Source organism: Triticum urartu, chromosome 6 (genome assembly GCF_003073215.2).
Source record: "Triticum urartu cultivar G1812 chromosome 6, Tu2.1, whole genome shotgun sequence".
Classification (NCBI taxonomy): domain Eukaryota; kingdom Viridiplantae; phylum Streptophyta; class Magnoliopsida; order Poales; family Poaceae; genus Triticum; species Triticum urartu.
In genome coordinates this window covers 537,694,982-537,720,368 of record NC_053027.1, presented here as the reverse complement: position 1 = coordinate 537,720,368, position 25,387 = coordinate 537,694,982, and positions in this window count along the sequence as shown.

The following is a 25,387-nucleotide window of genomic DNA, read 5'->3' as shown; positions in this document are numbered from 1 at the left end:
ATCTTGGGACGCCCATAGTTGTTCATGGCTCGATTGGCGAAGCATCTGAAGACATCCTGCTCTTCAGTCTTGTAGAGGATTATATGCACCCATGTATATCTTGAATAATCATCAACAATGACGAAGCCATAGGGACAAGCAGTAGTAGTAAGAGTTGAGTAGTGAGTGGGACCGAAGAGGTCCATGTGTAGCAGTTCGAAGGGTTGAGCCGTTGTCATGATTGTCTTCGAGGGATGCTTGGCCCTCGTCATCTTTCCAGCTTCACAGGCATAGCATAGGTGATCTTTCTTGAACTTGACGCCCTCGATGCCTATGACATGCTTCTTCCTTGCAAGAGTGTGCAAGTTCCTCATGCCAGCATGCCCTAGCCTCCGATGCCAAAGCCAGCATTCTGAAGCTTTTGCTAGAAGACATACGGCAAGTTGTAGTCCTGCAGAGAAATCTACCACGTACAAATCATCTTTCCGATACCCTTCAAAGACTAGAGACTTGTCAGATTCCATTAGAACAAGGCAACGGTATTTTCCAAATATCACAATCATGTTTAAATCGCAAAGCATTGAGATAGACATTAAGTTGAAACCAAGGGATTCAACAAGCATCACTTTATCATGTGTTGATCCCTTGAGATTGCAACTCTACCTAGACCCAATACCTTGCTTTTACCCGTATCAGCAAATGTGATGTGACCCTTGCCAGATGGACGTAAAGTTGAGTCCATGAGAAGACTTCGCTTGCCAGTCATGTGATTAGTACACCCACTATCAATAATCCATTCTGAAGCAACTGGTGTCATACCCTACAGTGCAGTTAGGGGGATAGGCTTCACGAAGAGAATTGTGAAGCATAAACATTTGACAAGCAAGTGGATTATGAAAGCTTAGATCGAGGTTAGGACTGATAGGGCAAGTAGCAAGCGACTCAGGAACAAAATACATAATAAGACCATTTGGGCATTTGATCTTGTGCCCTACAAGATGTTTAAGGTCCCCAGCAATAGCTTCAGACGAATTTGATTTTCGGCTGGAGACCCTTCCCTGCAAAAGAGAGTTAAGCTTTCTTAGCCACCCACATCTTCAAGGGTGGCTTGGAAGCAATGAGTCTAAGTGCAGCATCTGAGAACTTTGGCTTTGTAGCCCTAGCAAATAGTCCTGCAGGAGGGCAATAGTACTCATAAGAATAAGTAGAGTAGTTGTTGGTCTTATGAACATGGTGGTTTGACGAAACACGATCATATTCATAGGCCTGAGTATGGTTCCCCTGCAAAATATTTGCGTTAGTGTGACTCAAGTGAGTCCTCTGTCTGTATGAAGCCTTTGGACCATATGAAGCCTGTGGTCTGGGGTTTGTCTTCTTCACTTGTGGTGTCATGATGACATTCACAGGAAGATTCTCCAGACACCTTTTTGGCACCCAGACTTTCTTCATAGGTGGCCCATTCCTGCAGTTAGTACCAATATACCTGGCAAACACTTCACCATTCTGATTCTTAAATAGTTTATAGTTTGCATCAAATGATTCATCAATAACAATGGGATTAGCACAAGTGAAGCCAGATAGGGTGGATGGATCCACTGAAGATTCCTTTGCAGCAACCCATGTGGTTTTGGGGTACTGCTCAGGTTTCCAGTAAGAGCCATCAGCATTCATTTTCCTTTCGAACCCAACACCCTCTTTCCTAGGGTTTCGGTTCAGGATCTGCCTTTTGAGGACATCACATAGTGTCTGATGTGCTTTGAGACTTTTGTACATCCCTGTTTCAAGCAATGTCTTCAACCTAGCATTTTCATCAGCAATACCAGTGGCATCCTCAGCAGAGGGGTTAGTTACCACATCAACAGTTGAAGATATTGCAACAGTAGCAGCAGTAGAACATCCAGCAATAGAAGTACCATTGTCACGCTCAATGCATTTAAGACATGGAGGTTCAAATCCTTCCTGAGCGGAACTGATCTGTTTGGTGCAAAGTGACTCGTTTTCCATTTGAAGATCTTCATGAGCCGCTCTCAATTTCTCAAGATCTTGCTTTCTTTGAAGATAATCATAGGAAAGCTTTTCATGAGTTGTTGAGAGCGTTTCATGACGACTTTCAAGTTCCTCATACTTAACATGAAGATTTTTTATGTCTTCAATTAAGGACTTAGATCAAGTCATTTCAGCGTCTAACAGGTCATCGCTTTTGTCTAACAGTTTTTGAATATGTTCCATAGCTTTTTGTTGTTCAGTTGCAATTTTAGCAAGTGTTTTGTAGCTGGGTTTGGAACCACAATCAGAGTCATCTTCACTGGATGTTTGATAGTGAGTAGTGCGTGAGTTTACCTTGGCACCGCGTGCCATGAAGCAGTAGGTGGGAGCGGAGTCGTCCTGGTCATTAGCATCAGCGTCGGTGATGGAGTCATTGTCTTCAATGTTGAAGATGGACTTGGCAACGTAGGCTGTAGCCAGACTTGCAATGCCAGAATCGGACTCCTCCTTAGACTCCACCTCCGCCTCCTCAAAAGCAGACTCCTCCTCTGAATCCATTTCCTTGCCAACAAACGCACGAGCCTTGCCAGATGAGCTCTTCTTGTGTGATGAAGACTTTGATGAAGACTTTGAGTATTTCTTCTTCTTCTTCTTCTTCTTCTTGTCGTCAGAATCATATTCCTTGCTCTTCTTCTTCTTGTTGTTCTCATTGTCCCACTGCGGACTCTCAGAGATGTAGTGGCCAGGTTTCTTGCACTTGTGGCATGTTCTCTTTTTGTAGTCATGAGCAGAAGCTTCATCATTCCTTGTGCTTGATCGTGAAGACTTTCTGAAGCCTTTCTTCTTGGTGAATTTCTGGAACTTCTTCACAAGCATAGCAAGTTCCTTTCCAATGTCTTCAGGATCATCAGAACTGCAATCAGATTCTTCTTCAGATGAGCAAATAGCTTTTGCCTTCAAAGCATGAGTTCGCCCATAGTTGGGACCGTAGATGTCTCTTTTCTCAGAAAGCTGAAACTCATGTGTGTTGAGCCTTTACAGTATGTCAAACAGATCGAGTGTCTTCAAGTCTGGGCGTTCTTGAATCATCAGGGCTAGGGTGTCAAACAAGCTATCAAGTGATCTTAAGAGTGTCTTGACGACTTCATGCTTGGTGATCTCAGTAGCGCCGAGGGCTTGAAGCTCATTTGTGATGTCAGTGAGTCGATCAAACGTGAGCTGAACATTCTCATTGTCGTTTCTCTTGAAGCGGTTGAAGAGGTTGCGAAGGATGTTGATTCTTTGATCTCTCTGGGTTGATACACCTTTGTTGACCTTGGAAAGCCAGTCCCAGACTAGCTTAGATGTTTCCAGAGCACTCACACGGCCATACTTCCCTTTGGTCAGATGACCACAGATGATGTTCTTGGCAGTGCAGTCCAGTTGAACGAACTTCTTGACATCAGCAGCGGTGACACCTTCACCAGCCTTGGGGACGCCATTCTTGACGACATACCAGAGGTCGACATCAATGGCTTCAAGATGCATGCGCATCTTATTCTTCCAGTAGGGATATTCAGTTCCATTGAAGACTGGGCATGCAGTGGAGACTTTGATTATCCCTGCAGTCGACATAGCTAAAACTCCAGGTGGTTAAAACAAATCACACACAACAAGGGAGTACCTTGCTCTGGTACCAATTGAAAGTGCTAGTGGTCGACTAGAGGGGGGTGAATAGGCGATTTTTATGGAAGTCTTCAAAACATGGAAGTTTCGAAGACAAACGATAGAAATAAACCTATTACCATGCAGGGAAGGTAGACTACACTAATAAAGCCATAGTCAAGTATTCAATGAAGATGAAAGGCACAAAGACTAACATCAGCAGGCAGTATAGATCAGGATGGAAGATAGTACGAAGCCAAACAGAACAAGGAGTCACACAGTGAAGGCAAATAGATAATGCAAACAGGCAATGACTTCACAAGGACCAATATGCAAATAAAGAGATGGGAAGAATGGAACCAGTGACTCGTTGAAGATAATGATTTGTTGGACCAGTTCCAGTTGCTGTGACAACTGTACGTCTGGTTAGGGAGGCTGAGATTCAACTCAGAAGACCGCGTCTTCACCTTATTCCCCTTGAGATAAGGACACCCAGTCCTTGCCAATCACTCTGGTAAGTCTTCAAGGTAGACTTCCAAACCTTCACAGACTTCGTTCACCGGCGATCCACAATGACTCTTGGATGCTCAGAACGCGACGCCTAACCGGCTGGAGGATTCACAGTCCTCAAGTGTAATAAGTCTTCAGATCATACAGACAGGAAGTCTTCAGTGATGCCTAACACTCTTTGGCTCTGGGTGTTTAGGGCTTTGTCCTCGCAAGGAATTCTCTCTCAAAGGCTTCGAGGTGGTTTGCTCTCAAATGACAAAAGCCGTACACTAACTCTGAGCAGCCAACCGTTTATGGTTGTAGGGGGTGGGCTATTTATAGCCACTAGGCAACCCGACCTGATTTGTCCGAAATGACCCTGGGTCACTAAGGAACTGACACGTGTTCCAACGGTCAGATTTCAAACACACATGGCAACTTTACTTGGGCTACAAGCAAATCTGACTTATCTAGCTCTGGATAGGATTTGCTCTCATTGTCTTCGCTCGAAGACATAGGATTTTGGTTAAGCATCACTTCAGTCATTCTAACTGGTTCACTTGGACCCCACTTAACAGTACGGTGGTTCCTATGACTCAACAAAGAAGAAAAAGAACGACGAAACAACTAAGTCTTCGCACTCCATAGTCTTCACGCAATGTCTTCTCTTGTCATAGTCTTCAATGTGAATGTCTTCACATACCACCTTTGACTTCAATGTCTCCATACATTTTTAGGGGTCATCTCCGGTAGGAAAACCGAATCAATGAGGGACTTCTACCTGTGTTATCCTACAATTCTCACAAACACATTAGTCCCTCAACCAGGTTTGTTGTCAATACTCCAAAACCAACTAGGGGTGGCACTAGATGCACTTACAGGGTCTATCCCCATTTTGCGGACTATGTCCTAATATATCAGGTTTAAACTACTGCCGCCATCCATGAGGACTCGTGTGAAATGGCATCCGTCAATTATCGGGTCTAACACCAAGGCAGCCCATCCTGCATGCCGGATACTTGCCGAGTAATCACGATGATTAAAGGTGATCGGTTGGGACAACCAGTGGCAGAACTCCGCAGTGATAGGCCCTGGGGCACGTGTCTCTAAGAGTGCCGCTTTGTTTCTCCCCTTCATCACGTGTAACACGTTTACTGTTTTGATTTCTGGTGGGAATTTGTTCTGTTCCCCAGTGCTTTGCTTGCGAGGCTCGTCCTCGTCTTCGCTTGGTGTATCCTGCCCCTTGTGTTCGGCGTTGAGCTTGCCGGACTACTTGAAGACTCAACATTCTCTATGGGTATGATTTTCAGGTTTATCGGGGGTGCTGTGGGTCTGGCATATTTTGTCCAAAATCTTGTTTAGGCTGGATAGCTCGTCTCTGTTGCCTTTGGAGGGCAGCTTTTGCTGACCTGGCCGAGAGCTTCTGAATCTGGCGTTTACCGTCGTGCTCTTTGGGCTGTCCTCTTTATTCTGGCGCTTGTTTTTGCTGCGTCGTGGTTTCCCGTTTCGTCCCTGACTTCGGATGTACTTGGGTCGCTGGTGCTGCATCGGGCTAACCAGCTGTCCTCACCCGCGCAAAAGTGGGTCATGAGGCTTGTTAATGCTGCCATTGTTCTCGGCTTCTCTTGGCCGAGGTGTCTGGCAAGCCATTCGTCTCGAACGCTGTGCTTGAAAGCTGCTAAGGCTTCGGCGTCCGGACAGTCGACTATTTGGTTCTTTTTAGTGAGAAACCTGTTCCAAAGCTTTCAGGCTGACTCTCCGGGCTGTTGACTTATATGACTTAAATCATCTGCATCCGGTGGTCAGACATAGGTCCCTTGAAAATTTGCCCAGAAAGCGTCTTCGAGCTCTTCCCAGCTTCCAATGGAGTTTTCGGGGAGGCCTTTAAGCCAGTGCTGAGCTGGCCCTTTGAGCTTGAGGGGTAAGTACTTGATGGCGTGGAGATCGTCTCCTCGAGCCATGTGGATATGGAGGATGTAGTCCTCAATCCAGACCCCAGGGTCCGTCGTTCCGTCGTACGCTTCTATGTTTACGGGTTTGAATCGCTCTGGAAATTCATGGTCCAGCACCTCAACGGTGAAACATAGGGGGTGTGCGTGATACGTCTCCAATGTATCTATAATTTTTGATTGCTCCATGCTATATTATCTACTATTTTGGACTATATTGGGCTTTATTTTCCACTTTTATATTATTTTTGGGACTAACCTATTAAACGGAGGCCCAGCCCAGAATTGCTGTTTTTTGCCTATTTCAGTATTTCGGAGAAACAGAATATCAAATGGAGTCCAAACGGAATAAAACCTTCGGGAACGTGATTTTCTCACCGAACATGATCCAGGAGACTTGGACCCTACTCCAAGGAGTCAAAGAGGCGGTCACGAGGGTGGGGGGTGCCCCCCCCTAGGGCGCGCCCCCCTGCCTCGTGGGCTCCACGGTGGTCCACCGACGTAATCCTTCCTCCTATATATACCTATGTACCCCCAAACGATCAGAAGAGGAGCCAAAAACCTAATTCCACCGCCGCAACTTTCTGTATCCACGAGATCCCATCTTCGGGCCTGTTCCGGAGCTCCGCCGGAGAGGGTCGTCATCACGGAGGGCTTCTACATCATCATAGCCCCTCCGATGAAGTGTGAGTAGTTTACCTCAGACCTTCGGGTCCATAGTTAGTAGCTAGATGGCTTCTTCTCTCTTTTTGGATCTCAATACAAAGTTCTCCCCCTCTCTTGTGGAGATCTATTCGATGTCATCTTCTTTTTGCGGTGTGTTCGTTGAGACTGATGAATTGTGGGTATATGATCAAGTCTATCTATGAATAATATTTGAATCTTCTCTGAATTCTTTTATGTATGATTGGTTATCTTTGCTAGTCTCTTTCGAATTATCCATTTGGTTTGGCCAACTAGATTGGTAGTTCTTACCATGGGAGAAGTGCTTAGCTTTGGGTTCGATCTTGCGGTGTCCTTTACCAGTGACAGAAGGGCCAGCAAGGCACATATTGTATCGTTGCCATCAAGGATAACAAGATGGGTTTTATTTCATATTGCATGAATTTATCTCTCTACATCATGTCATCTTGCTTAAAGCGTTACTCTTTTTTTAACTTGATACTCTAGATGCATGCTGGATAGCGGTCGATGAGTGGAGTAATAGTAGTAGATGCAGAATCGTTTTGGTATACTTTTCATGGATGTGATTCCTATATACATGATCATGCCTAGATATTCTCATAACTATGCTCAATTTTGTCAATTGCTCAACAGTAATTTGTTCACCCACCGTAGAATACTTATGCTCTTGAGAGAAGCCACTAGTGAAACCTATGGCCCCCGGGTCTATTCTCATCATATCAATCTCCATCACTTTAATCTTGCTTTGTTTTTACTTTGCCTTTACTTTTTACTTTGCATCTCTATACCAAAAATACCAAAATATTATATCTATCAGATCTCACTCTCGTAAGTGACCGTGAAGGGATTGACAACCCCTAATCGCGTTGGTTGCGAGTAGCTATCGTTTTGTGCAGGTACGAGGGACTTGAGCATGGCCTCCTACTGGATTGATACCTTGGTTCTCAAAAACTGAGGGAAATACTTACGCTACTCTGCTGCATCATCCCTTCCTCTTTGGGGAAATCCAACGCAAGCTCAAGAGATAGCAAGAAGGATTTCTTGCGCCGTTGCCGGGGAGTCTATGCAAAAGTCAACATACCAAGTACCCATCACAATCCCTATCTCTCGCATTACATATTTTCCATTTGCCTCTCGTTTTCCTCTCCCCCACTTCACCCTTGCCGCTTTAATCGCCCTCTCTCTCTCTATCCTCCCTCTCTATTTGCCTCTTTTTGCCCACTTGCCTTTTGTTTGCTCGTGTGTTGGATTGCTTGTTTGTCGCGATGGCTCAAGATACTACCAAATTGTGTGACTTCACCAATACCAATAATAATGATTTCCTTAGCAGTCCGATTGCTCCTCTTGCCAATACTGAATCTTGTGAAATCAATACTGCTTTGTTGAATCTTGTTATGAAAGATCAATTCGCCGGCCTTCCTAGTGAAGATGCCGAGAGAATTTGATAGCTTCGTTGATTTATGTGATATGCAAAAGAAAAAAGATGTCGATAATGATGTCGTTAAATTGAAGCTATTTCCTTTTTCGCTTAGAGATCGTGCTAAAGCTTGGTTTTCGTCTTTGCCTAAAAATAGTATTGATTCTTGGAACAAGTGCAAAGATGCTTTTATCTCTAAGTATTTCCCTCCCGCTAAGATCATCTCTCTTAGAAACGATATTATGAACTTTAAGCAACTTGATCATGAACATTTGCACAAGCTTGGGAGAGAATGAAATTAATGATACGTAATTGCCCTACTCATGGTTTGAATTTGTGGATGATTATACAAAAATTTATGCCGGATTGAATTTTGCTTCTAGAAATCTTTTAGATTCGGCCGCGGGAGGCACTTTTATGAAAATCACTTTAGGAGATGCTACTAAACTCCTAGATAATATTATGGTTAATTATTCTCAATGGCATACTGAAAGATCTTCTAATAAAAAAGTACATGCGATAGAAGAAATCAATGTTTTGAGTGGAAAGATGGATGAACTTATGAAATTATTTGCTACTAAGAGTGTTTCTTCTGATCCTAATGATATGCCTTTGTCTACTTTGATTGAGAATAACAATGAATCTATGGATGTGAATTTTGTTGGTAGGAATAATTTTGGTAACAACGCTTATAGAGGGAATTTTAATCCTAGGCCATATCCTAGTAATCCTTCTAATAATTATGGGAATTCCTACAACAACTCTTATGGAAATTATAATAAGATGCCCTCTGAATTTGAGAATAGTGTTAAAGAGTTTATGAATTCGCAAAAGAATTTTAATGCTTTGCTTGAAGAGAAATTGCTTAAAGTTGATGATTTGGCTCGGAACGTTGATAGAATTTCTCTTCAGATTGATTCTTTAAAGCTTAGATATATTCCTCCTAAGCATGATATCAATGAGTCTCTCAAAGCCATGAGAATTTCCATTGATGAGTGCAAGCAAAGAACCGATAGGATGCGTGCTTCCAAAGATGCCTTTATTAAAGTGTGTTCTTCCAATTCCTATGAAAATCAAGATGAAGATCTAAAAGTTATTGATGTGTCACCTATTAAATCTTTGTTTTGCAATATGAATCTTGATGAAACTGAATATGATCTTCCTTTACCTAGAAGGCGTTCTAAAAATTCGGAGTATTTAGATCTTTATGATGAAATTGATGAAAGTGGGATTGAAAGAAATAAAAATCTAGATGTTGCTAAACCCACTATATTGGATTTCAAGGAATTTAATTATGAAAGTTGCTCTTTAATTGATTGTATTTCCTTGTTGCAATCTGTGCTAAATTCTCCACATGCTTATAGTCAACATAAAGCCTTCACCGAACATATTGTTGATGCCTTGATGCAATCTTATGAAGAAAAACTTGAGTTGAAAGTTTCTGTCCCTAGAAAACTCTATGATGAGTGGTAACCAACTACTAAAATTAAAATTAAAGGTCATGAGTTTTATGCTTTGTGTGATTTGGGTGCTAGTGTCTCTACTATTCCCAAGACTTTGTGTGATTTGCTAGATTTCCGTAATTTTGATGATTGCTCTCTAAACTTGCATCTTGCGGGTTCCACTATTAAGAAACCTATGGTAAGGATTAATGATGTTCTTATTGTTGCAAATAGAAATTATGTGCCCGTAGATTTCATTGTTCTTGATATAGATTGCAATCCTTCTTGCCCTATTATTCTTGGTAGACCTTTCCTTAGAACGGTTGGTGCGATTATTGATATGAAGGAAGGGAATATTAGATTTCAATTTCCATTAAAAAAGGGCATGGAACACTTTACAAGAAAGAAAATAAAATTACCATATGAAACTATCATGAGAGCCACTTATGGATTGCCTACCGAAGATGGCAATACCTAGATCTATCCTCGCTTTTATGCCTAGCTAGGGGCGTTAAACGATAGCGCTTGTTGGGAGGCAACCCAATTTTATTTTTATTCCTTGCTTTTTGCTCCTGCTTAGTAATAAATAAATTATCTAGCCTCTGTTTTGGTTGTGTTTTTTGTGTTTAATTAGTGTTTGTGCCAATTAGAACCGTTGGGAAGACTTGGGGAAAGTCTTGTTGAACTTGCTGTAAAAAACAGAAACTTTAGCACTCACGAGAACTGCTGTCATTTTTATTTGAAGAGTGATATTTAGTTAATTATTTTTGAAGATGGTTAATAGATAAATTCCTCATGTCCAGAAATTTATTTAAGAATTTTTGGGGTTCCAGATCTTGTGCTATCTACATATTACTATAGTCTGTTCTGTTTTTGACAGATTCTGTTTTTCGTGTGTTGTTTGCTTATTTTGACGAATCTATGGTCAGTAAAATAGTTTATAATCCATAGAGAAGTTGGAATACAGTAGGTTTAACACCAATATAAATAAATAATGAGTTCATTACAGTACCTTGAAGTGGTCTTTTGTTTTCTTTCGCTAACGGAGCTCACGAGTTTTCTACTTTAAGTTTTGTGTTGTGAAGTTTTCAAGTTTTGGGTGAATTCTTTTGATGGATTATGGAACAAGGAGTGGAAAGAGCCTAAGCTTGGGTATGCCCATGGCACCCCCAATATAATCCAAGGACACCAAAAATTTAAAGCTTGGGGATGCCCCGGAAGGCATCCCCTCTTTCGTCCACTTCCATCGGTAATTTACTTGGAGCTATATTTTTATTCACCAACATGATATGTGTTTTGCTTGGAGCGTCTTGTATTATTTGTGTCTTTGTGTCTTAGTATTCCATAGTCATCCTTGCTGTACACACCTTTTGAGAGAGCCATACATGAATTAAAATTTGATAGAATACTCTATGTGCTTCACTTATATCTTTTGAGCTAAGTAGTTTTGCTTATGTGCTTCACTTATATCTTTTGAGCGTTATAATTTTGCTCTATGTGCTTCACTTAGATCTTTTAGAGCACGATGGTGGATTTTTTTTAAAGAAACTATTGATCTCTCATGCTTCACTTAAATTATTTTGAGAGTCTCTTAATAGCATGGTAATTTGCTTAACAATAATATGCTTGGTATTCAAGATTTGTGAAACTTTCTTTTGAGTGTGCTGAATACTAAGAAAAGATTGAAGCATGATAATTGTTTTGAGATATGGAGGTGATAATATTTAAGTCATGCTAGTTGAGCAGTTGTGAATTTAAATAATACTTGTGTTAAAGTTTGTGATTCCTGTAGCATGCACGTATGGTGAACCGTTATGTGATGAAGTCGGAGCATGATTTATTTATTGATTGTCTTCCTTATGAGTGGCGGTCGGGGACGAGCAATGGTCTTTTCCTACCAATCTATCCCCCTAGGAGCATGCGCGTAATACTTTGCTTTGATAAATTCTAGATTTTTGTAATAAGTATATGAGTTCTTTATGACTAATGTTGAGTCCATGGATTATACGCACTCTCACCCTTCCACCTTTGCTAGCCTCTCTAATACCGCGCACTTTTCGCTGGTATCATACACCTACCATATACCTTCCTCAAAACAGCCACCATACCTACCTATTATGGCATTTCCATAGCCATTCCGAGATATATTGCCATGCAACTTTCCACCGTTTATTATGACACACTCCATCATTGTCATATTGCATATCCCGGTACACCGCCGGAGGCATTCATATAGAGTCATATTTTGTTCTAAGTTTCGAGTTGTAATTGTCGAGTTGTAAGAAAAATAAAAGTGTGATGATCATCATTATTAGAGCATTGTCCCAGTGAGGAAAGAATGATGGAGACTATGATTCCCCCATAAGTCGGGATGAGACTCCGGACGAAAAATAAAATTAAAAAAGAGAGGCCAAAGAAGCCCAAATAAAAAGAGGCCATAAAAAAGAGAAAAGGCCCAAATAAAAATAAAAATAAAAATGAGAGAAAAAGAGAGAAGGGACAATGTTACTATCCTTTTACCACACTTGTGCCTCAAAGTAGCACCATGATCTTCATAGTAGAGAGTCTCTCATGTTATCACTTTCATATACTAGTGGGAATTTTACATTATAGAACTTGGCTTGTATATTCCAATGATGGGCTTCCTCAAATTGCCCTAGGTTTTCATGAGCAAGCAAGTTGGATGCACACCCACTTAGTTTCTTTTTGAGCTTTCATATACTTATAGCTCTAATGCATCCGTTGCATGGCAATCCCTACTCACTCACAATGATATCTATTTATGGGCATCTCCATAGCCCGTTAATACGCCTAGTTGATGTGAGACTATCTTCTCCTTTTTGTCTTCTCCACAACCACCATTCTATTCCACCAATAGTGCTATATCCATGGCTCACGCTCATGTATTGCGTGAAGATTCAAAAAGTTTTGAAAAAGTTAGAGTATGAAACAATTGCTTGTCTTGTCATCGGGGTTGTGCATGATTTAAATACTTTGTGTGGTGAAGATAGAGCATAGCCAGACTATATGATTTTGTAGGGATAACTTTCTTTGGCCATGTTATTTTGAGAAGACATAATTGCTTTGTTAGTATGCTTGAAGTATTATTATTTTTATGTCAATACAAACTTTTGTCTTGAATCTTTCGAATCTCAATATTCATATCACAATTAAGAAGATTTGCATTGAAATTATGCCAAGTAGCACTCCGCATCAAAAATTCTATTTTTATCATTTACCTACTCGAGGACGAGCAAGAATTAAGCTTGGGGATGCCTGATACGTCTCCAACGTATCTATAATTTTTGATTGCTCCATGCCTATATTATCTACTGTTTTGGACTATATTGGCTTTATTTTCCACTTTTATATTATTTTTGGGACTAACCTATTAACCGGAGGCCCAGCCCAGAATTGTTGTTTTTTGCCTATTTCAGTGTTTCGAAGAAACGGAATATCAAATGGAGTCCAAACGGAATAAAACCTTCGGGAACGTGATTTTCTCACCGAACGTGATCCAGGAGACTTGGACCCTACGCCAAGGCATCAGAGAGGCGTCACGAGGGTGGGGGGCGCCCCCCCAAGGGCGCGCCCCCCTACCTCGTGGGCCCCTCGATGCTCCGCCGACGTACTTCTTCCTCCTATATATACAATACGTACCCCCAAACGATCAGAGACGGGGCCAAAAACCTAATTCCACCGCCGCAACTTTCTGTATCCACGAGATCCCATCTTGGGGCCTTTCCGGAGCTCCGCCGGAGAGGGCCAGTCATCATGGAGGGCTTCTACATCATCATAACCTCTCCGATGAAGTGTGAGTAGTTTACCTCAGACCTTCGGGTCCATAGTTAGTAGCTAGATGGCTTCTTCTCTCTTTTTGGATCTCAATACAAAGTTCTCCCCCTCTCTTGGAGATCTATTCGATGTAATCTTCTTTTTGCGGTGTGTTTGTTGAGACCGATGAATTGTGGGTTTATGATCAAGTCTATCTATGAATAATATTTGAATCTTCTCTGAAATTATATTTGGTTATCTTTGCAAGTCTCTTCAAATTACGTTTGGTTTGGCACTAGATTTTGTTCTTGCCATGAGAATTGCTTAGCTTTGGGTTCGATCTTGCGGTCCTTTCCCAGTGACAGAAGGGAGCAAGGCACGTATTACTTGAGGATCAAGATGGGGTTTTTCATAGCATGAATATCTACATCATGTCATCTTGCTTAAGGCGTTACTCTGTTTTTAACTTAATACTCTAGATGCGCTGGATAGCGGTCGATGAGTGGAGTAAGTAGTAGAGCAAGTCGGTCGACTTGTCTCGGATGATGCCTATATACATGATCATACCTAGATATCATATATGCTCAATTCTGAATTCCTCCAGTTTTGTTCACCCACCATAGAATACTTATGCGAGAAGCCACTAGTGAAACCTGGCCCCGGGTCTTTCTCATTATTAATCTCCATCACTTTATTTGTTTTTTTTACTTTTTACTTTGCATCTTGATTGACAACCCCTAATCGCGTTGGTTGCGAGTAGCTATCGTTTTGTGCAGGTACGAGGGACTTGAGCATGGCCTCCTACTGGATTGATACCTTGGTTCTCAAAAACTGAGGGAAATACTTACGCTACTTTGTGCATCATCCCTTCCTCTTCGGGGAAAACCAACGCAAGCTCAAGAGGTAGCACTACCGTCGCAGGGCTTCGCCTAAGCACCGCTACGGTATGACCGAGGTGGATTATGGTGGAGGGGGCACCGCACACGGCTGGGAGAGATCAATAATCAACTTGTGTGTTCTAGGGTGCCCCCTGCCCCCGTATATAAAGGAGCAAAGGGGGGAGGCCGGACGACCCTGTAGGGCACGCCAGGAGAAGGAGTCCTCCTCCTAGTAGGAGTACGACTCCCCTCTTTCCTACTCCTACTAGGAGGGGAAAGGAAGGGGAGAAGGAGAAGGAAAGGGGGGCGCCGCCCCCCCCCTTCCTAGTCCAATTCGGACCAGAGGGGGAGGGGGGGCGCGGCATGCCCTGGCCGGCTCCTCGCTCTCTCCACTAGGGCCCAACAAGGCCCATTAACCCTCGGGGGTTCCGGTAACCCCTCCGGCACTCCGGTAAAATCCCGATTTCACCCGGAACTCTTTCGATGTCCAAATGTAGGCTTCCAATATATCAATCTTTATGTCTCGACCATTTTGAGACTCCTCGTCATGTCCGTGATCATATCCGGGACTCCAAACTACCTTTGGTACATCAAAACTTATAAACTCATAATACCGATCATCACAGAACTTTAAGCGTGCGGACCCTACGGGTTCGAGAACTATGTAGACATGACCGAGACACGTCTCCGGTCAATAACCAATAGCGGAACCTGGATGCTCATATTGGTTCCTACTATTCTATGAAGATCTTTATCGGTCAAACCGCATAACAATATACATTGTTCCCTTTGTCATCGGTAAGTTACTTGCCCGAGATTCGATCGTTGTTATCTTAATACCTAGCTCAATCTCGTTACTGGCAAGTCTCTTTACTCATTCCGTAGTGCATCATCCCATAACTAACGCATTAGTCACATTGCTTGCAAGGCTTATAGTGATGTGCATTACCGAGAGGGCCCAGAGATACCTCTCCGATAATCGGAGTGACAAATCCTATTCTTGATCTATGCCAACTCCATGAACACCATTGGAGACACCTATAGAGCACCTTTATAATCACCCAGTTACGTTGTGACGTTTGGTAGCACACAAAGTGTTCCTCCGGTATTCGGGAGTTGCATAATCTCATGTCGATCAAAGCAATCACATCATTATCCTAATGATGTGATCCCGTTGATCAAATGACAACTCATGTCTATGATTGGGAAACTCAACCATCTTTGATCAATGAGCTAGTCAAGTAGAGGCATACTAGTGACACTATGTTTGTCTATGTATTCACATATGTATTATGTTTCCGGTTAATACAATTCTAGCATGAATAATAAACATTTATCATGATATGAGGAAATAAATAATAACTTTATTATTGCATCTAGGGCATATTTCCTTCAGAAAGAAGCTACTATCTCAGAGTCAAGTCCATATTTAGTGCTAAAATCACGAAAAGCATAGGTACCAATAAAAGATTTAACACAACCAAACTTAAGGTTTATACCTGACTCTTTACCTTCTTCGAGTTCCCAATCTTCAGAGCTGCGTTTAATTATTTTCAATATATCCCATTTGAATTCAATATCCTTCTTCATATAGGAACCAGTACAAGAAGTATCGAGCATGGATCGATCATTATGAGAAAGCCGAGTATAAATTTTTTGAATAATAATTTCTCTTGAGAGCTCATGATTGGGCCATGAATATAACATTGACTTAAGCCTCCCCCAAGCTTGAACGATACTTTATCCTTCACGAGGCCAAAAATTATATATATAATTCCGATCATGATGAACCAGATGCATACGATAAAACTTCAGATGAAATTCCAATTTCAATCGGTTGTAGTTCCATGTTCCAATATCATCCAATAGCCTATACCATGTCAATGCCCTTCCCTTCAAAGATAAAGGGAAGACCTTCTTCTTGACAACATCCTCAGGGATACCTGCAAACATAAATAACCCACAAACTTCATCCACATAGATTAGGTGCATATCGCGATGTAATGTTCCATCTCCTGCATAAGGATTAGCTAGCAGTTTCTCTATCATACCCGAAAGAATTTCATAATAAATATTTTTAGTAGGTGCAGTAGGTTGAGGGGTAGCTAATTGTGATTCCGGTCGAGGTGAAGATACCCCGAACAAACCCCTCAGAGGATTATTTTCCATAGTAACAAGTGACAGTAAATTTCATCACATTATATAAATGTTTCCTTACCAAATTCCACTTACCAAAGGCGCTTCACTCCCCGGCAACGGCGCCAGAAAAGAGTCTTGATGATCCACAAGTATAGGGGATCTATCGTAGTCCTTTCGATAAGTAAGAGTGTCGAACCCAATGAGGAGAAGAAGGAAATGACAAGCGGTTTTCAGCAAGGTATTCTCTGCAAGCACTTAAATTATCGGTAATAGATAGTTGTGTGATAAGATAATTCGTAACGGGTAACAAGTAACAAAAGTAACTAAGGTGCAGCAAGGTGGCCCAATCCTTTTTGTAGCAAAGGAAAAGCCTGGACGAACTCTTATATAAAGCAACGCGCTCCCGAGGACACATGGGAATTGTTGTCAAGCTAGTTTTCATCATGCCCGTATGATTCGCGTTCGTTACTTTGATAATTTGATATGTGGGTGGACTGGTGCTTGGGTGCTGCCCTTCCTTGGACAATCCTCCCACTTATGATTAACCCCTCTCGCAAGCATCCGCAACTACGAAGCAACACATAAACTAGGGTTTAAGCTTCTGTCACTCTAGCAACCCATCATCTACTTATTACTTACCAATGCCTTCCCCTAGGCCCAAATAATGGTGAAGTGTCATGTAGTCGACGTTCACATAACACCACTAGAGGAGAGACAACATACATCTCATCAAAATATCGAATGAATACCAAATTCACATGATTACTTATAACAAGACTTCTCCCATGTCCTAAGGAACAAACATAACTACTCACAAAACATATTAATGATCAAGATCAGAGGAGTATTAATTATCATTAAGGATCTTAAAATATAATCTTCCACCGAATAAACCAACTAGCATCAACTACAAGGAGTACTCAACACTCCTAGCAACCCAGAGGTACCAATCTGAGGTTTTGGGACCAAGATCGAATACAAGAGATGAACTAGGGTTTGAGAGGAGATGGTGCTGGTGAAGATGTTGATGGAGATTGACCCCCACTCGATGAGAGGATCGATGGTGATGACGATGGCGACGATTTCCCCCTCCCGAAGGGATGTTTCCCCTGGCAGAACAGCTCCGCCGGAGCCCTAGATTGGTTCTGCCCAGGTTCCGCCTCGAGACGGCGGCCCTTCATCTGAAAAGCTTTTCTCTGATATTTTCCAGGTCAAAACACACCATATAGCGAGAGATGGGTGCCAGAGGCCTGCCAGGGGCCCCACAAGGTCGGGGCGTGCGCCCTCCACCCTTGTGGTTGGTGGTGGCTCCCTTTGGTACTTTCTTCACCCAATATTTTTTTATATTCCAAAAACATGCTCTATGAAGTTTCAGGACTTTTGGAGTTGTGCAGAATAGGTCTCTAATATCTGCTCCTTTTCCAATCCAGAATCCCAGCTGCCGGCATTCTCCCTCTTTATGTAAACCTATAAAATAAGAGAGAATAGACATAAGTATTGTGATATAATGTGTAATAACAACCCATAATGCAATAAATATCGATATAAAAGCATGATGCAAAATGGACGTATCACACACACTGGTGCGGTGGGCTGCTAGCGAGAGGGCCCCGCCTGCTGTGGCTTGTCATCATTGGTGAAGCTAAGGAGTCTCCATATGGTAGCTCTCCACTCCTGCATCTTTTCCGCCGTAGGGGGGAGTCTAGGAGCAACTGTGCTCATGCCAGGGCCTTTGTAGGTGTATTTGGCATGGCGTGGCGCAAAGATCGGGCGGAGCTCTTACTCTTGACAGAGCCAGAAGGAACTCCATCACGATCCTGCAGTTGTGGCCTATTTTCGCCAGCATGCTCGCATGGATGTTTCCCTACACATCCTGAGAATGATGTGCAAGGGGCTTTGCCGTGGGAACGTCCGGAACTGCCGGCGTCGTGGTGCTGCTCGTCACGCACGACCTGAGATGGTGGTGGCGTGTGCGCCGGCGTGGGTGTCTTGGATGGCGCCGCGCCGTCCTTGGAGTTCACTGTTCCTCCTGTAGGCAGCGTAGCTCTGTCCTTGGACCTGGTGGCGTGCGGGTTGTTGTTGTTCCCGATCCGTATGATGCCACTCGCCTGGCTTGGATCACCAGAACATCGTGGAAGCTGATCGGCGCCCGCGCCTCCTCCGCCGCCTCATGTGCCGTCTGATACGTATCCAACGTATCTACTTTTTCTCACACTTTTCCTCTTGTTTTGGACTCTAATTTGCATGATTTGAATGAAACTAACCCCGGACTGACGTTGTTTTCAACAGAACTACCATAGTGTTGTTTTTGTGCAGAAATAAAAGTTCTCGGAATGGAACGAAACTTTTTGAGGATTTTTTATACCAGTAATAAGAATTTATGGAGCCAAGACCCACCGGAGAGGGGCCCCTAGGTGGGCACAACCCACCAGGGCGCGCCCCCCTCTCCTGACGCGCCCAGGTGGGTTGTACCCACCTGGTGGCCTCGCTGACGACCCCCCTGATACTATAAAATCACATATTTCCAGAAAAAATCAGGGAGAAAGAATTATCGCGATCCACGAGACGGAGACGACGCCAAGCCTTGTTCTTCCCCGGGAGGGCAGATCTGGAGTCCGTTTGGGGCTCCGGAGAGGGCGGTCTTCGATCTTCGTCATCACCAACCTATGTCCATCGCCAATTCCATGATGCTCCCCACCAGGAGTGAGTAATTCCTTCGTAGGCTCGCTGGTCAGTGAGGAGTTGGATGAGATTCATCTTGTAATCGAGTTAGTTTTGTTAGGGCTTGATCCCTAGTATCCACTATGTTCTTAGATTGATGTTGCTATGACTTTGCCATGCTTAATGCTTGTCACTTTGGGCCCGGGTGCCATGATTTCAGATCTGATCCGTTTATGAATTCATCATTATATCCATGTTTTAGATCCGATCTTGCAAGTTATAGTCACCTACTACGTTTATGATCCGGCAACCCCGGAGTGACAACAACCGGGCCCACTCCCGATGATGACCGTAGTTTGAGGAGTTCATGTATTCACTATGTGTTAATGCCTTGTTCCAGTTCTCTATTAAAAGGAGGCCTTAATATCCCTTAGTTTTCAATATGGACCCCGCTGCCACGGGAGGGTAGGACAAAAGATGTCATGCAAGTTTTTTTAATAGAGCATGTATGACTATTTACGGAATGCATGCCTACATTATATCGATGGACTGGAGCTAGTGACGTATCGCCCTAGGTTATAACTGTCTCATGATGAATATCATCCAACAAGTCACCGATCCAATGCCTACGAATTTATCCTTATTGATCTTGCTGTGTTACTATTTCTATCATCAGTATTACACTTCCTACAAATTACTGCTATCACTGTTACTGTTACCGTTGCTGCTGTCACTATTATCAAAACTATCAAACTACTTTGCTACTGATCATATTGCTACAGATAATTAATCTCCAGGTGTGGTTGAATTGACAACTCAGCTGCTAATACCTTCAAATATTCTTTGGCTCCCCTTGTGTCAAATCTATAAATTTGGGTTAAATGCTTTACCCTCGAAAATTGTTGCGATCCCCTATACTTGTGGGTTATCAAGACCTTTTTCTGGCGCCGTTGCCGAGGAGCATAGCTATATTTGTTGAGTCACTTGGGATTATTATCATATTATCACTATGAAGAATCTGAGAGATCTGAAGACTAAGATTTATCCCTGTAAGACGAGGGAGGTAAGGAACTGCCATCCAGTTCTGCTTTAGATTCACCTTGTGTTATGAGTAAACTTGCAACACCACCACATGCTATTAATCCTGATATGCCGCAAGTTATTGATGATGCTACTTCTACTATGAATGATGCTTATGATGATGCTAGTACCTTGCTTGATAATGATGATGTGCCACTTGGTGAATTTCTTGATAGACAAATTGCTAGAGTTATACAACATGATGTTGTTGAATCTGATGATGAGCTTGAAACTGAAACACCTGAAACATCTGCTAGAACTAGCCTTCCTAGATATGAATTGCCTAAGGTACCAGAAGGTTATGTTATGAGTGAAGAAGCAACTAGAGATATTCTTGCTTGCAATTGAAAGTGCTAGTGATCGACTAGAGGGGGGTGAATAGGCGATTTTTATGAAAGTCTTCAAACCATGGAAGTTTCGAAGACAAACGATAGAAACAAACAAACCTATTACCATGCAGCGGAAGGTAGACTACACTAAGCAAGCCATAGTCAAGTATTCAATGAGATGAAGGCACAAAGACTAATAGCAGCTAGGCAGTATAGATCAGGATGGAAGATAGTACGAAGCCAAACAGAACATGCAGTCACACAGTGAAGACAAATAGATAATGCAAACAGGCAATGACTTCACAAGGACCAATCTGCAAATAAAGAGATGGGAAGAATGGAACTAGTGACTCGTTGAAGACAATGATTTGTTGGACCAGTTCCAGTTGCTGTGACAACTGTACGTCTTATTAGGGAGGCTGAGATTCAACTCAGAAGACCGTGTCCTGACCTTATTCTCCTTGAGCTAAGGACACCCAGTCCTCGCCCAATCACTCTGGTAAGTCTTCAAGGTAGACTTCCAAACCTTCACAGACTTCGTTCACCAGCGATCCACAATGATTCTTGGATGCTCAGAACGCGACGCCTAACCGGCTGGAGGATTCACAGTCCTCAAGTGTAATAAGTCTTCAGATCACACAGACAGGAAGACTTCAGTGATGCCTAACACTCTTTGGCTCTGGGTGTTTAGGGCTTTGTCCTCGCAAGGAATTCTCTCTCAAAGGCTTCAAGGTGGGTTGATCTCAAACGAAAAAAGCCGTACACTAACTCTGAGCAGCCAACCATTTATGGTTGTAGGGGGTGGGCTATTTATAGCCACTAGGCAACCCGACCTGATTTGTCCGAAATGACCCTGGGTCACTAAGGAACTGACACGTGTTCCAATGGTCAGATTTCAAACACACACGTCAACTTTACTTGGGCTACAAGCAAAGCTGACTTATCCAGCTCTGGATAAGATTTGCTCCCATTGTCTTCGCTCAAAGACATAGGATTTTGGTTAAGCATCACTTCAGTCATTCTGACTGGTTCACTTGGACCCCACTTAACAGTACGGTGGTTCCTATGACTCAACAAAGAAGAAAAAGAATGACGAAACAACTAAGTCTTCGCGCTCCATAGTCTTCACGCAATGTCTTCTCTTGTCATAGTCTTCAATGTGAATGTCTTCGCATACCACCTTTGACTTCAGTGTCTTCATACATTTTTAGGGGTCATCTCTGGTAGGAAAACCGAATCAATGAGGGACTTCTACCTGTGTTATCCTGCAATTCTCACAAACACATTAGTCCCTCAACCAGGTTTGTCGTCAATACTCCAAAACCAACTAGGGGTGGCACTAGATGCACTTACAATCTCCCCCTTTTTGGTGATTGATGACAAACTGGTTGAAGTTTTCAACAGGGAATAAAATATGTGAAATTGTAAAGGATAGGTTATTGTCTTCATAAGTGGCAAAGGCTCCCCCTGAAGATGTGCATATAAGTAATTTGCTTTTGGAATGCAAATGCACATGGCATGTTGTACTTGTGGAGATCCTCTTCAACTTATGATGACAATTCATCATGCATGATTTGATATAACGAAGATAATGACATGCATAATGAAAAATGGACGTCTGCAAAATGACCTATGTGCAGAAGTTATCATCGCACATGTGGAATTTATCATCGCATCACAGAATAGCAAATAAGTAGCAGACGACCATCGAGTTTAAGTGTTACAACTCAAAGAACCAAATGATCAAAACGTGAGAGTTGTAAGCACTTGGCAAAAGTAGTAAAAGGTAAAGCAACCACCCATATGGACCCGCTTGAAGACTATCAACTCATATGCTTCTCCCCCTTTTGTCAGTAAGGACCAAAAAGGTTGGAAGACATAGAGCGCCTACTCGTTCCCATGAGGTGCAGGCGAGGCAGCAGGGTCGTCGTTGAGGACCGGTGGTGCATAAGAACTTGGTGCAGTGTCGACACGCGCTAAAGTTGGAGGAGGTGAAGTTGCATCATCTTGATCATCGATGACTCTGGCATTCACTGTCGCAGTTGAGGACAAATAGTCAGAGTCTTCAAGTGAGGGAGTCCAACGCAAGTGAGCATTCCATGGAGGAGTTGAGTCAAACTTGAATCTTTCGGTGAAGCCATCGTCCTGCAGATCAGCTTCAGCACTAAGCAATGTTAAGCTCTTCCAAGACCTCCGATAGGTTTCATGTGTAACAAAGGCATTCTTGGTGGCAAGATTGCGAATGTGATTGACATCCACCAAGAGGCTTTGCATCTGACGCTTAAGCCAGGTGTGATGCTTGTCCTGTTTCTGATGAAGCGCGACGAGAAGCTCTCGGTCATTAAGAACACGTGATCGCTTCCGAGGCCTTTGGGCAATGGTGCTTCCAGTGGCGTCAGTTTGAGCGTGAGGGGCACGTGTATTGCCAGCCCAGGGATAAACACGCGAGACTGCCTGAACTCCTTCAATGGGCTGGGTGAAGCTTTGATGATCAGCATTGTGAAGATAAATGGGATCCTTAGCAGGCTAGCTTCAACAGACAGATCAACCTCTGGCAAAAATACAAGATGATTGCGCGCAGACGGCTGATAGTTGATGGCAGAATGAAGCTTGATAAGACAGATTATCCATGGAGCATAGAACTTCAACCCAAAAATGTCGGAGCCAGATGCAGCCAATTGTTTGTTGAAAAAGTCTTGAGCATTGAAGCTGATGCCATTGAAGATATAGAAAATCAAGGTCTTCATTGCTCCTTCAAACTTCGCTGTAGATGAATGTCCTTTGACAGGCCATAGAGTTTTTCTAATGATATGATAAATGGTGCGAGGCAGATACTCTAGGTCTTCAACAAAGAATGCAGATGGGTAGTCAGCGTCGTGAGGCAAAGGCTTCATCATGCTCAACATTTGGCTCATGTTGGGTTCTGGCTTCTGAAAAATGCTCTCCAAAGCATTCTGGTGTTGTTGACAACCTGGTTCACAATATTCACCAGGAGTGGGCAGGCCTGTGAGCTCAATGATATCAAGAGCTTTGGCTTCATGATGGACATTGCCTATCATCCACTCAAGGACCCAAGTCTTTGGATCCCTGTTGTAGCCGCGAATGTGAAGAGTTGCATAGAACTGTAACAGAAGCTCTTCATTCCAGTGTTCCTTGTCTGTGACAAATTTCAGGAGTCCTGCGTCTCTGAAGCAATCCAACGCTTCTTCTAGACAGGGCAGGCCAGCTAGAGCTTCAGTGTCAAGACACATATGGGGAAAGATGCGCCCTTGATTGTATAAGATGCAGGAATAGTAGCTGCGCTGCTGATAGCTCCAGAACCGGTCCGATGAAATGCGAGGTTTGGTGTAAGGGTTCTTGGCGCTGTTGAAGAAGGTGTTATGTGCCACGAAGCCATTTACATTGAAGACCCCAGGAGAGGTTGCAGTGCCTAGGAATCTTGGAAGTCTTGGCTTGGGCTTCTGGACATGAGGTCTGTGCTCGACACGATAGTCAAATTGTGGACCCACAGCAGGTGGAGGAACCAGAATGGGCCATCGGACCATAACAGGCTGACCATGATCAAATGCCAGCTCAATTGTATGAGGTCTTGGAGGGGGTACAGGAGCATTGGCATTGTTGTTGACATGGGATTCAGGGGCCACATTGGCTTCAGGTGCTTCAGTATTGGCTTCGGGCGCTGCAGTGGCTTCAGGTGCATGCACTTCTGGCACCGCATTAGCTTCAGGCGCCACATTAGCTTGAGCCATGACAACGTCATTGGCTTCAGTGTTGATGTTGGTGGCCACCTCAGTATTGTTAACCTCCACTTCAGGAGCTGGAGGGTCGGACATGTTCTCCTCAAGAACAACATCTTGGTGGGACGGGTGTAGCAACTCTTTCTACTTCAACTCTTGGTTCTTCTTCTTCATCGGCTGATGCAGCCGGAATATCTTTAGCTGTTTTGGCTTCAGACTCAGAGACGTTCACAGTTGGAGGGACTTGGGGCCTTGATCCTTTGCGAAGCCTGCGGAATGCCGGTGACGCTTGTGGAGATGGAGTCGGCTGGGCCTCAAAGTCATCGTCATCTTGTGGTTGGGGAGCACTTGGGGTGTCTTGTTGTTGTGGGTGATCAGCCCATGATGCATCCTGAGCAGTTGGTGTCAGAGGACGACCAATGCTGATGAGCTCGCTGTGCGTGAGCACAGGCGATGATACCAAATTGCGCTCGATCTGAGGAAGGACTTCATCATCTTCAACATTGTCGTGAGGACCAATGTCTTCAGCTGCGGTGGGGTCAACAACTGGATTGTCTTCAACTTCAGGAGCCTCTGTGGAAGCAGGCTCATGAACTAGCAACTGGCACTCTCGATGTTCGGACGCAGGACGAGCCACAGAGATTGGCTCGGCCTCAAGGGGCTCTGTGGGAGCAGCCCGATATCTCTTCTTGGTCTTTCGTTTCTTGGTTGGGGGAGCATCATCAGTGGTGGCTTTGGTCTTGCGTTTTCTGGCTTCGGCTTCAGCTGCCTTTGTTTTCTTGAGTTCTGAAGCCACTGTCGGGACCTTAGGCTTCGAGCCTGTCATACTGGCTGGGAAGACAATGTGAGGTTCTTCCTGCCTTGATGCTTCTGGTTCTACCACAGCTGGCTTCTTCTTCTTCTTGGCAGCCATTCTGGGTTCGATGCCTGGTCGCCCCAAAGCCTTGTGCTTTTTAGCTTCATTGTATCCTTGAACACATTTGGCAGCAAGATCCTTCATGCGCTCACGAGAACCTTTGGCTTCTTCGCGTTTCTTGTGGAAGGCTTCCTTGAGCTCATGCATCATGACCTTGAAGTTTTGAATGTCTTCAACATTGAGCTTGGCCATGTGCTCCTTGAACTGAGCCTTTTCATAATCGATCTTATGCTTCAGCTCAACAATTTTCTGAGCTAGAGCCAGCTCAGGAGCAATGGCTCCA